General features: G+C 37.8%; 1 protein-coding gene and 1 long non-coding RNA gene across 7 annotated transcripts in view; one reads left to right on the plus strand and one right to left on the minus strand.

Moving 5' to 3' along the window:
• The window catches only part of STAU2 (staufen double-stranded RNA binding protein 2), a 434,298-nt gene that overhangs the window by 46,057 nt on the left and 373,717 nt on the right, over nucleotides 1-14,524 (minus strand). The window lies entirely within an intron of this gene.
• LOC138170160 (uncharacterized) lies at nucleotides 6,422-7,442 on the plus strand. Its single transcript, XR_011170551.1, has 2 exons — nucleotides 6,422-6,795; nucleotides 7,015-7,442. It is a non-coding gene; the product is annotated as an uncharacterized lncRNA (long non-coding RNA).

Here is a 14,524-nt window from a genome sequence, read left to right on the forward strand (position 1 = left end):
ATGTGTAAGATGTAAAATAGAGCCTCTGTGCCCATTATTGCCTTGTTCTGGGCTGTGCCTGACTAAGGCCAGTCCCCTGGAAATTTAGGTTTGATACTGGAATAAAATAAGACCCCTGGGTCATTCAACAGTTAACAAAAGATTCACTTAGCCACGACAGGAGGATATTTAACAATGACAAGCATTGAGAACCCCTTGAGCTGATTTTGTTGAGAGAAGTTCTCACTGATCCCCCCAGTCAAGTATCTCAGAGCTCCTTCAATTACTTGAGTTATTTGGTACTCACAAGATGAGAAAGTGACATCAACAATCTGAGCCAACCAAGTCTCAAATAATATCTTGAAACTTCTAATGGAAAATTAGTCTTTACTGTATGGGGGGGAGGGATGGTTATGCTCTGCCAAATGCCTCCACATCTTTTATTGTTCTATAACAGTCTAGGGGCAGCTAGGTGGTACACATAGAGTGCTGGGCCTGGAGTCAGGAAGATGAGTCTTCCTGAATTCAAATATGGCCTCAGATACTTGCTAGCAGTGTGATCCTGGGTTACTTACTTAACCCTGTTTGTTTCAGGTTTCTCCTAATCTGTAAAGTAAATTGGGGAAGGAAATGGCAAACCATTCCAGTGTCTTTGCCAAGAAAACCCCAAATGGGGTCCTGAAGAATTGAAAATGACTGAACATCAACAAAAACACTCACTCTGTAATGTTTTTTCCTTAGTCTCTCCTCTGTAATGTATCCAAACCTATTTATTTCAAGACCTATTTCAAATCCCTCTTTCTCCATATATGCATGTCTAGTTTCTCTTAACTGGAGTGTAAATTCTTTTAGAACAGGGCCTACATCTTAAGCTCTCTGCATATGTGTCACAACATTGAGCAGAGTGAAGTGCACATAGTAATTATTCTTGCTGAATGAATGGATATTATTTATTTGTATGTTAGATTTCAAAGCTTCTCACTCGTAGTACAGGGGAGGTAGTGTGGTATAGTGGAAAAATACTGGACTTAGCATTAGGAGGCCTGGGTTCAAGCTCTGCTAGTAACTTCCCTCATTTTGGGACTCACGTTCCTCCCCAGGGTATTGGACTAGATGACTTCAAAGGTCTGTGCTAGCCTTAAAATTCCATGACACATATGACACATATCTATGCAGTTATCTACCACTCACATCTTTTACTGAGTTCTCCTTCCTTAAGAAACAATAATGCAGGCAGACTACAGCTCAAGGCAGAAAGCAAGATATTAATTTACTAGAATTCTTTCATATTTTCAGAGGCATAAAACTTCCCCTGAAATTATTTTCCTGAAACTTGTATCATATTCTCTAAAGTCATCTCCTTCTGTTCTAAAATTATTTGATTCTATGAGATGATACAATTTAAAAATATTTTATATTTGTATTTGCTAATGCTATTCCTTTGAAACTACCTCAATTAAATATTTTTTAAATGGAAGTAGTTTTGAGGAGGCAAGATTATTTCTTCCATAAAAAGAAGGGATATGAAATTTTTAAAAACTTTAAAAATATATTTTTTAGCAAACCTCTAATGATTAAGGGCCTAGGGGGGAAAAACCATAAATGATTACAGAGGAGTAAGAATCTATTTTCCAATGGAAAAAAGGCAAGAAGAGCAGGGTATTTAACCAAACGTAAGTATGCATAGAAAGAAACCTCAACAACCAAGAAAGCAATTCTATTATGTTATTATAATCCAACTGTATAATCTAAATGCCAACAAGTAATGTAATAGACTATAAGCACTGGTTTGCAAAAGAAGGGATTGGAAACCGCAATGCTCTTACAGTGAACCGTTTCTACTAAGAGTTGACTTGCTCAGCAAGTGAAATAGCCAAAGAAGGACCGACAAAACTACACAGAATTTATTTTTGAACTTTTAAGCAAGTGTCTTACCAAAACAAATTACTTGCTTTAAGTAGTCGCTTCTGACAGCAACTGTTTCTAGAAAGAAAATAATGCTGTCAAATAAAAAACTAGAAGAGCAATTCAAATCTCCTTCTATTCTATTCTGATAATTAAATTGTTTATATTGAGTTTGGATTCATTTTCCAACCAAACCATAAATGTTCATGTAACCATTCATATTTCAATTTGTAATCTTGTAGTGAAGAATTCAATTTTGCACTTCTCCTGAGACAAACTGATATTTTAGATATAAACTGGCCTGTATCTATCAACAATATCTGAGTCCAAAGAGATATCAACACAATAGGAGTAAAAGAAAGTGGGATAAAGGGAAGAATTTTTGAGGACTTTTATGGATTTGTAGAACAACTAATCAACTGGGAAAAAAAGCTATGAAATGATTCTTTTGTCTCTTGCAGTGAGACCTAATACAGTCAGTAGCTTCATTTACTGCTTTTATTTTTTCCTGTCTAGTAGCAGTTATTTTTTTTTCTTCCTCTTTTACCAATCTGATTCTTAATGCAAAAGCCAAAGTTTTGGTCCTCCCTTTGGTTTGGTTACTTGTATTTTTTTGCTTATGTTTCTTTCCTGTTCTGCTAATATATCTGCTATCATTTGCCTACTTTCTTTAGTAAGGACTTCATGTGTGACTCATAAGTCTGGAATATAGGCATTGATGCCACTGGTCTATTCAAGAACTTCTGTACCACACAAAACTACTTCTCTGCTAATATTTACAGTTTTGCAGCTATGTGAATCTCTTCAATTCTTGAACAAATGTAGTATTTACAAGCTATTTCAACTTATGATAACCCTTAAAAGAGCACTGGAAAGGTGTTACACTATTAATTTTATAGCAAGCAGTTCCCTTTCAGCCAGAGAACTGCAAAGCCCATCCAGCTCTCAGAAGGCATTATATACCAACCTATCCCTCATCAGGATAGCGTGTCATCCAGTCACAACAGAGCTAAAAGTGAATAACTCAGTTTGACTCTCTGAGCAAGGCTGACTGACCTAGTCACAGTTCTGATACAGCAAAGGATATGTCAAACCTTCATTTCCCCTTTCTACTTTTCCCTGTCAAACCAGAGGTGGACAGTAAAGGGTAACAGGTATTTCTATGAGGCTTCACCTCTCTTGAATTCTAAAGAGCACTAAAGAACAATGTCAGAACTGAAGCTTGTGTCCAGTGAGATTGCACTTCTTGTTTCTTCTTTCTCTTGTACCTTTCAAAGACTTAAAACAGAGCCTCTTAGCACTTAAGTGACTCACCCTTCACTTAAAAGTTACCTTAAAAAATTCCCTAAGAAATTGACAATCCTTTTTTATGTGACATTAGCTCCCAAATACTTTTTATACATCTCATTTTACATGCTATCTTATATTATATTTTATATGCTATCTCATTTAAAAAAATTTACTGTCCTTGGTCTTTAAAAAGCTATATGCAAATAAGCTGAGGGATTATAATACCCTGCAGCTAAGCTTCTAAGTTCTCAACATGATCCTCCATCTCATTTTGTGTCTCTGGAACTTTTTTCATATTCATATTTTCCAGGTTTTAATAAATAAAAATAATTCCTCTGTCCCTTTAAAACCATCATGTAGTTTTCATACAAACAAGACATCATCCTACACATTTTACAAGAGTATCTAAGTCTTTATATTAATGCCACAGATAATTTTCTGTCCAAAATTGCTTAATACATATATTTTAACAGTTTTTATTAAATTGGTTTTTTCCTATTCCTTTTAGGCATCAAAATGTTCATCCATGACAGCAGCAATGTTAGACATCCTTTACTTGTTGATTCAATCATTTTCATTTATACAGAAGTTCTCTTTCTGCCCTTTTCAGAACTAAACTTCTCCATGTGAATCAGCCAGACAATACAATTTAATAAATTTTATGTGCCAGGCATTGTGCTAAGTCTGGGGATGAAAAGAAAAAGTATACCACAGACTTAATCTCAAGAAATGCACAATCTAATGAAGGAGACAACATGGAAACACTATGTATAAAAAAGTTATACACAGGATAAATTGGAAATACTCAATAAAGGGAAGGCAATAGATTTAAGGGGGTTTGGGAAAAGCTGCTTATAGAAGGTGGGATTTGAGCTGGGCCTTGAAGGAAGCTAGGGACAGAGATGAGGAGGGAGAGTAGAGGGCCTCCATTCCAGGCATAGCAGGAAAGTAAAAAAACAAACATTTACAACAGCCTACTATGTGCCAGGCACTGTACTAAGTGCTTTACAAATATGATCTCATTTGATCCTAACAGTAACCCTGTGAGGTAAGTAATGTTATTACTTATGTTCTATAGTCATGGAATCTGAGTCAGGCAGAGGCTAAGTGACTTGTCCAGAGTCACAGACACAGGGCTATATCTGAACTCAGTTCTTTCTGACTCTAGGCCCAGCACACTATCCTTTGTGACACTCCTAGTACCTTAAAAGGGACAGAACCTTACACTACTATATAACTTTTACCAGAAGCCATTAATTACTTTTACTTCTAAAGTCTTCTCTGCTTATTTTGTTGGCTTAAAATTGTTTTTAACAGTACATTCCTAAGCACTCCATTTCCAGAGCTTTTATGACAGCAAACTACAGTTTGGGTAGTTTTAGATTCTTTACTACTACCTTTTTCTGTAGAATAAGAATCCCATGATGTAGCCTTTCACTCTCCATTTTGCTTTCTTTATATGTGGTCTGTCTTTTGAAAAAAAATTATTTCATTTCACAAACATAATAAATCCCAGAAAGGTATCTGTAAATATAAATTTCCAATAAATGAATTTGGTTTTCCTACTGACACACTAGACATAAATTCTCATGGACAAAATATCCTGATAGACTCAATTGAAAACTTTTGGTTTAAGGATTAAGATGATGACCTGTCCTTGGCATATTAAATATTATAGAACACAAAACCAGAATTACAGAATCTCACAAGAGGAAGCTACATCACAAGTCATCAGGTCTAACCCTCCCCTCTTCAATATCCCCCCAAAGTGGTCATTTAGTCATTATTTAACAAGTTCTCAGATAGAAACTGATATTGCTGAAGAGTCTACTACACTTTTTGATCACTCTAATTTTTAGCATATTTTTACTTCAGAAAAGTGAAATGTGCCTCTCTCCCACCCATTGCTCTTTGTTTTACCTTCAGGGGACAAGTAGAATTAATCTAATCCCTTTTCCACATGACATACTGAAAAATAGCTACTGCTCCCCCCCCCCCCCCAGATCTTCTCCTTTGGACACCACAGCTTATTAATGGCTTTTAAAAAATGTGGTACCCTAAAACCAAAAACAATACTGCAGATGTGGTCTGACCAGGGCAGAACACCACAGTACTGTCATCTCCCTTGATCTCTTAATAGCTTTTTTGGCTGCCATATCACACTTGACTCACATGGAACCCACAAATCTACTTACACCCACAGATATTTTTCAGATGAACTGCTATCTAACTACACCTCTTCTATCTTGTACTTACGAATTGAGTTTTTGAAGCTGAGTGTAAGACTTTACATTAATCCCTACTAAACTGAATATTGTTAATAATTCAGTCCAGGGTTCCAAATTGTCGAGGTCTCTATGGATTCAGACTCTGTAATCTGCCGTATTGGGCAATACCTCCCAGTTTTGTATTATTTGCAAATAACATAAGCACACCTTTAGCCAAGCCATTGACAAAAAAATTCAATAGCACATGATCAAGCACCGCTCAACTATCTTTTTTTTTTCCCCCCAAATGCTTTAAATTCTGGTTTACTTCATTCATTTCCACCAGATTTTGGGTCACAAATTTTCTCCCTGTTTTTCCCCTACCCACCTCCCCAAAATGGCGGTCCCCCAGGATATCCCCTCCTCTTATTTCCCAATTACATGTAAAATAGTATTAATAATAGTACATATATATATATATACATATATATGTATTTTTTAAAAACATTTGGTTTTAAAACTTTGAATTCCAGATTCATTCCCTTCCTCCCTTGTCACCCACCCTTGGTGGGAAGATAAGCAATTCAATATAGGTTGTACATATATAGCTAATGCAAAACATTACCATAGTAGATAAACAGTAGAAGACTGATTATATTTCCCTCCCTCCTATCCCATTTCCACTTGATCTATTCTCTACTTTGGTCCTGTCCCTTTTCAAAAGTGTGTACTTCCAACTTCCCTCCTCCCTTCCATCATCCCACCTCTCATCCCCTTCCCCCCTACTCTCCTGTAGGGTGAGATACCCTATTTAGTATGTATGTCAATCCCTCCCTGAGCCAAATTCAATGAGTATAAGTTTGACCCATTCCCTTATGCCTTCCTGTTCTTCCCCTCCATTGTACCCATTTTCCCTTACCTCTTCTATATGAGATAGTTTGCCCCATTCTGTCTCTCCCCATCTCCTCTCATTATATTCCTCTCTCACCTCTTAATTTCACCTTTTAAGTATCATCCCTTCCTATTAGATTGGTGTGATAGTAATGGCAATTAAAGATTCCCCTGTATTGGCTTGGTTTTCAAATTGATTGTATTAAAACCCAGAGTTTGTTAATCCCACCTGTGGGATGGGCTTGTTGATGTGAAAAGAAAGTCCTGAAGTGGGAGGAGCTGGTGACGTAGATTTGGAGAGACAAGAGAGAGGCGGAAGTTCTTTTTGGAAGCAGCACCTCGTGGAGAGAGAGAGACTAAGAGATTGCTGGTGGCCGCTTTGAATTGCCCTGGACTTTTGAGACCTGCCCCCTGAGCTGCCAAGGACTGAGGAGACATGGCTGTTTTGCTGGTACTTTGTCTGTCTGTTTTGATGTTATTTTGCCAGATTTGTCCACTGGTGAAAGACTGTCCTGTTGAAGAAGTCCTGGAACCTGGCATTTGGTTAAGAAGGCCTGAGACTGTCCTGCAGACAGAGAATGAATACTGTCCACTGGTGAAGGACAGTGCTGTTGTTGCAGGGGTCTGGGAGCCTTTCTGTTGGTTCAGAAGCCCTGAAGAAGGATTTTCTTGTTGTATGTTTACAGAAATCCTGGGAGAGGGCTTTGCTAATGTGTTCAGGGGTTCTAGGACTGTTCTACAGACAGAGGATAAATTCATGAAGGGACTGGCAATGTATCTTATGGCCTTGCTAAGCCTTGTCTCTCCAGGAACTAAGATTGCTGAGAACTTGCCTCGTGTCAAGATGAAGAAAAGACCTCCATTTGGGTATTAAGTGCTGTGTTTAAACTTGATGTAACTCTGGGGTAGATTCAATTGTGATCTAGGGGTGGGGAACTTTTGACCTTTTTGTGTTCTATGGTTGAGCAAATGAATGTATTTTACTTATGTTTGGAAACTAATCTCCATTTGAGAAGAGGGGCTTTGTGGTGGACTTAATTAAGGTATAGCCTAGGGGTGGAGAAGTATTTGGAACAGAGACTTTGTAATTGATTGAATGATTGGAAAGTCCTGGGGTGGGGTAGGCCTTGGAGATTATTTAATCACACTTAGTAAATGCTGTATTTTGAATGATGTCATGTTTTGATCTTCTCTGTTCTTGGTTTGTCACTAAATAAAATAGAGAGCACCTATGCTGGTATTTTGAACCTTGGGAAGTTGCCTTTCCTTGGCATTACATTACAATTGGTCATGTGACCTCTATCTATGTATACCTGTAAACATATATATACACATTCACATATGTAATCATACGCCTATATACCCTCCGATAAAGACTATACATATATATATATATATTTATATTCCCTTCAACTATTTTCATACTGATAAAAGTTTCATCAGTTACAATTATCATTTTTCCATGTAGGAATGTTAATAGTTCAACTTTGATAAATTCCTTATTATTTCTTTTCCCTGTTTACCTTCTCATGCTTCTCTTGCTTCTTATATCTGAATGTCAAATTTTCTATTCAGCTCTGGTTTTTTCTTCAAGAATACTTGAAAGTCCTCTATTCCACTGAATGACTATATTTCCCCCTGAAACATGATACTCAGTTTTTTCTGGGTAGGTGATTCTTGGTTTTAATCCCAGCTCCTTTGACCTTCGACATATCATATTCCAGGCCCCTCGATCCCTCAGTGTAGAAGCTGCCAGATCCTGTGTTATCCTGATTGTGTTTCCACAATATTCAAATTGTTTCTTCCTGGATGCTTGTAATATTCTCTCCTTGATCTTGAATTCCAGAACCTGGCTATAATATTCCTAGGAGTTTTCGTTTGGGGATCTTTTTCAGGAGGTGATCTGTGGATCCTTTCAACCTCTATTTTGCCTTCTGGTTCTAAAACATCAGGGCAGTTTTCCTTGAGAATTTCTTGGAGGATGATTTCTAGGTTCTTTCCCTGATCATGGCTTTCAGGTAGTCCAATAATTTTTAAATTATCTCTCCTGGATCTATTTTCCAGGTCAGTGGTTTTTCCCATGAGATATTTCACATTGCCTTCTATTCTTTCATTTGTTTGGATCTGTTTAACAGCATCTTGATTTCTCATAAAGTCACTAGCTTCCATTTGCTCCAATCTAATTCTGAAGGAATGATTCTCCTCATTGAGCTTTTGAGATTCTTTTTCCATCTGGCAAATTCAGCTTTTCAAGGCATTCCTCTCCTCATTGCCTTTTTGAGCCTCTTTTGTCATTTGAGTTAGTCTGTTTTTTAAGGTGTTATTTTCCTCCGTCAGGCTGTTGACTCTCATTTCATAATTTTCTTGCATCGTTCTCATTTAGCTTTTGGTGCAGGAGTTCTGACTTCACTGTCTTCCTCCTATTCCATGCTTTGATTCTTTTTATCCGCAAAATAGGAGTCTAATGTTGGATTCTTCTGTTTGCTATGCTTCCTTTGTGTGGTCATGTTGCCACTCAGTTACTTGACTTTTGGGCTTTTTGCCACAGTAGGACTCTGCCACCAGCCAGGGGAGCTTCCATCCCAAACGCTGGGGTTTTCTCAGCTGCCAGAGGTATTAGCTGGGTGCCCTCTCTGAAGCCTCCACACACTCTGGCAAGCTGGACATACACCCCAGGACCTCCACCCTAGACCGTAATCCAGATCCAAGCAGGTTAAATCAAGAGCGATTACCCCTCATACTGGTTGCTTGGTCCCCCTACATCCTGCAGGCCAGGAGCTGAAGCTATAACGTGGCCCTGGCTGTGCCAAGGCATCTCAGCAGCTTCTTGTTCTGGGGGCAAAAGCCGACACTCTCCTACTGGTCCCAAAGTCCACACTGCACTGACCTTTCACTTTGTCCTTAGCATCTATGTGTTGATAATTCTGGAAATGGCCACAGCTGCTGCTGATCTGGAGTCCCTCCAGATAGTGGTTGGTCAGGTCCACCCTGGGGCTAAAACCTCTGGCTCATGAGGGCCTGGGCTGGGCTCCCAGAGCGCTGCGCTAGCCTATTCCTGACAGCCTGCCAGGCTGTCCTCAGTGGGAATTTAGCTTCTCTGTGTCATTTTGTGGGTTCTGCAGCTCCAAAGTTTGTTCAGAGACCCCTTTTACATGAATTGGGGAAGGTGGAAGCCGGAGCTGCACAGAGGTCCTGTTTCTACTCTGCCATCTTGACTCCTGAAACTATCTTTTAAGGTGATACAAAACCATTAATGACTATTCTTTGGGTCTTGTCATTCAGTCAGTGCCAAAACTACTCATTTTATTATTGTCTAACCTTCAATTCTTTATCCTGTCAAAACTTTTACTCAAATCTATTTGACCAAATTCTACAGCAGTCCAGTAAACTGAGGCTAAGAAAGGGAATAAAGTTAGTCTAGCATCATTTGTTCCCAGTGTAGCCATGCTGGCCTTTTTTGATCACTGCTTCCTTTTCCCTTAATATCTCTATGATAATATGTTCTAAAATTTTGCCAGGAATCAAAGTCAAGTTCATTGATCTACAGTTTTCAAATGAGATAATTGTTAAGTGCTTAGCACAGTGTCTGGAGTATAGTAAGTGCTATCAAAATGCTAGCTATTGTTGTTGCTGTTAGTGTTATTTTCATATTCGATTCTCTTCCTTTTCTGGTAAAATGGGATATTTGCCCTCCTCTCATCCTTCAATATCTTTCCTGTTTTCAGGATAAAGAGCTGGCATGAAGAGCTGGGTTTAAGTCCTGACTGACATATAGTGGTTGTGTGACCCTGAGCAAGTCACTTCTCTACTTTTGTTGGTTGAGGCATTTTTCTCAACTGGAAATTCACTAAACCAATTAAATTATAGGTCCAGCTCCTATCTTTATCCCTATTCCTATCTCTATCCTTATCCTTCAAAGATTACCAAGTATTCATACCTACAAGTGGAATCTAGTTAGTCTAAGTTAAGTCATTTGAAAGCATTAGGGGCATCTAGGCACACTTTTTTTGATTTCCTTACTTCAGGTTCAACTCCCTATTAGGCATTTTTGTTCTGTACTCTACAGACCAAAGATCATTATCCTTGACAGAGGAAACAAGTGAAACTGGATTTAGTTATTTCTGCCTTAGATAGAGTGAGAAAGCATTTATTAAGCACATATTATGTGTCAGGGGCTCTTAAGCTTTGGAGATATAATTATGAGCAAACAAGACATTCCTTGTAGTCATGTAACTTTCATCTTAATAGGGAAACAGGAAAGTGGAGGAAGGAATGGAACATCAGTGGTAGCATGCTATGGAGATGGCCAGGAAGAGGTGTGGAGACCTGGTTTGGGACAATCTGAGACAAAAGCTCACCTATAAGAGTCTGACTTTGCAAGGATAGAAGGAAGATGAGGATGATAAGCAGAGTGTGAATGACATGGAGTGGAGATGGCCTTATCTCTACTGTCACCTATCATGGTTCTGTCCATCCTGGGCATCATCGCATGTCTTCTTTGATTTCCTCTTTTTTCCAACACAGCTTTAAAATCACTTTTTTTTTGGTCTTTAGCACTCCTCACCAGCCTTCATTCATTCTGAGGCTCTTTAATACTCCTGACATTTTTACAGAGCGATGTTATATATAACTTTAAAGAATCAATGTTGGCTAATGAGTCTCCTGGGTATTCGTATCTGTCTCTTAAAACAGGTGCTTTTTATTTTTTAAACTGGACTTTAGTTCTTTTTTGTGTCTTCAGAATTTCATTCTTGAAGGTCTCCATCCTTTCTAGGATGTGTATCTTACTATGCCTAGGATTTCTCTTTTTTCTTATTACAAATTTTAAGATGGTGTATCACTTTCCCCAAAGATTTTTTTCAGTTCTACTGCAGAAACCAGTACTTGTTGACTAAACTCCTTGTTGGTCAGAATCAGGTCCAGAATAGCACTTATCCTCATTACTTTGTCCACATTTTGAAGGAAGGACTCTATATCATTAAGTCATAATAACACACACGCATGCATGAAATCTTACTCCTCCTCCTCCTCCCTTTTTCATGCAAAATTCTTCCAAGTTTGCAAGACTCCAAGCAAATACATTTTACCACTCCTCACTTCTACTCCATCTCTGGTCAAGATTGTATCATTCCTATATTTGAAGCTATGATCTAGAAATCCAAACTCTACTCTTAGATACCATCTTCTTAACTAGCTGTGTGCTTAAATCTACATACATAATCACTACGATATCGGTATTCTTATAATTTGTTACAACTTCAGAAATTATAGTAACTTTTTTATTCTAGAAACCTTTTCCATGGATCCCCCAAGATCAAATTTGTTCCATTTCTAGCAATTTCCTCAGTCTACTCATAGTTTTCCACACTTTGTTCCCCTATTTGTTTTGTCAAAGTACATTATTTTATTTAATTAGTAAATGTTGTAGTCAAACACAAAGTGTATTCCAATCGAAAACTTATGTTTTCAGGTAATTAAAATATGTAAAATTAATTAGATGCTTTATTCTGTAAAATTAATCGCATATCAAATTAATTTAAAATGATTCCTAGGGGCTGCTAGGTGGCGCAGTGAGTAAAGCACCAGGCTCAGAGTCAGGAGGACCTGAGTTCAGTTCTGGCCTCAGGCACTTAACACCCACACAAAAAAAACTAGCCAAGTAACCTTGGGCAAGTTATTTAACCCCAATTGCCCTCCAAAAAGGCAAAAAAAAATATTCCTACATTTTTATTCCTTTGATTGATAGCCTATAAGATATGTGATACTATTTGATGTCACTGATTTGCACTCTTTATAATGTTAGTTGCACAGAACGTCCAAAAGATAAAGGAAATGAATCAAACTCCTAACACAGTCCAAAAATTAAAGGATGTTTTTTCTCATCTTACTAATTTGATTCCTACCTCTAACTATAAGAATGATGACTCATTCTTTTCCAACTCATCCTTTCTCTTTAGCATGTCTCTTTAGCCTATAAGAAAAGAAATGGATAAGTGAGACAGAGTCTATAAATATAATGGCCACTTATCATTCAGTAAATACTCTAAACTTTTATTAAACTAGTAATGCATAAGACCTGATCCCTCACTTGGCCACCTGTAGCTACCCAAATGGAGAGAGAGAAACTGCCTTTTTGTTTCCAATTACAAAAGGAGTCAGTTTGTTATATAAACCTGTTTTCCTTTCTGATAAAAGCTCCAGAGGTTCAGTCACCTGGTATGGCCCAAGAGCATGGCAGATATTTTATATGTACTCTGAAAAAGGGAATGCAGAAAGTTTTACCCAGATATAATCAGAACCAAAATGGTGTAACCCAAACTCTCAATACAGACAGAACAGGAAGAAGCTGATACGAGTCAGTGGGTGGATGGCATTGGAGAAGGACAATAACACTTGACATTAATTATATATCGTCCCACCCAATCCTAGTCAGGGTATATGCCAAGAAGTTCTTACATTCCTGTGGCCAGGAAATAGGGCCACACTAGAGTTTCATGGAAAACAAGAGTGCATTATAAAACACTTTAATCACCACAGTTCCTTGCAAGGAATAAGTAATTTAGCAAACATTATGTGAAATATAATCAAATTTTGATAATAAAATATTTTTAAACAAAAGCAATCACTAGAATCATTTTATCTCTTGATTAATGGCATAAAATTAATTTGTCAAGATTTTTGTGCCCTTATACTTAAGTGAAAATCTAATTCAAACAGAATAACAAGACACAAAAGAGACTGTCACTCTGAGACCCTGAAATTAAAAGGGAAGACTACACTATCCTCTTCCTAACCAGAAATGTCAAAGTATAATTTTTTTTCCACAAAGAATATACTAAAAATTTGATTTTATTTCTTTTATGAAAAGGACCTACAAAAAGTATTTACATATGCATATACATATATGTGCAAATTTATGCATACACACATAAACATCTAAACACACATACTTTGTTGTCAACAAAGGGACTTTAGAAGATGTCAGCTTTAGAAAATTCATTATGCATACTAAAACTAGAAACTCCTATAATATCTATTGCAATATTCATGTAAGTATTTCAGTTCTTTTTCAAGAAACAGCTTCAAAATACTTCTAGGTTAATTAAGATTTCTGGTACTCACAAGCATAGGGGTCGAATTTGTATTCCTGCTCTGTGTCAGGAAGTTGAGCCTCCTACATATCATTAAGATGATACCCTTCACAAAGAGCTCCAAACTGCAGTCCTAACACGTGCACAACTCCCACTGAAATAAAAACCAAACACCAAACTCATCCAACTCTGCCCCCCCTGATATCACCACATTCCACACATGCTGCTGTCATCACATCCCACACCATGTTGTCACAACATTCAACTGGCTGTTACTAAGGGCCTTGGTATGTTACAGAATATATGCATTAAATAGGAATTTTGAAAACATATTTTAGAAATACCTGCCCTTGTCTTAGCATCTTCATGCAATGAATGAGACTACTGTCTTTTAAAGAGCTTGATGGGCAACTCTTATGCAAGCATGTCTTTCTTTGACTCACCAAGGCCTCATGCTGCCACTGGTACAAGGCAGTAAATACACAGTGGAATCCAGAGGAATGCTATTTAGAGGAATCTAGTATAATTCATAATTAGATCATTTCCTTTCCACTAGACCATACACACAGGTCATCAAAAGTACATCATCTTCATCTTCTCAACATAGGCTGCCAACTCAAAATCAGATTCAATTCAAATTTCTGATTTTTATTTTTTGAAAGCTCTTGAGGATTACACCTGAGATACCTGGATATGCTGGCTGCTTGGACATTTTCTACCTCTACCTCTTCCCCACCCCCCGCTGTCCTTGTCATCTCTCATTCTGCACACTCTCCCTAGGCAAACATATATTTCCATGGCTCCATAAGTCTGGAGCTAGAGGGGACTTTAAAGATCATGTAGTCTGTCCTCTACTCATTTTTTTTTTTGCTTTTTGAAGGGCAATTGGGATTAAGTGACTTGCCCAATGTCACATGGCTAGTAAGTGTGTCAAGTGTCTGAGGCTGGATTTGAACTCAGGCCCTCCTGACTCCAGGGCTGGTGCTCTGTTCACTGCACCACCTAGCCACCCCTCTCACTCATTTTACAGATGAGGAAACTGAAGCCTAGAGAGGTTAAGAGAAGTTTTTGACAGGTTAAAAAACTGGGGTGGTTTGGAAAAGATGAAATCTAATAAGGACAAAGAAAAAGTCTTATATCTGAGTTAAAGAAATCAAATTT

This window comes from Petaurus breviceps, unplaced genomic scaffold (assembly GCF_028583685.1).
Source record: "Petaurus breviceps papuanus isolate PSGF00001 unplaced genomic scaffold, PetGlider_PUasm1.0 38, whole genome shotgun sequence".
Classification (NCBI taxonomy): Eukaryota; Metazoa; Chordata; class Mammalia; order Diprotodontia; family Petauridae; genus Petaurus; species Petaurus breviceps.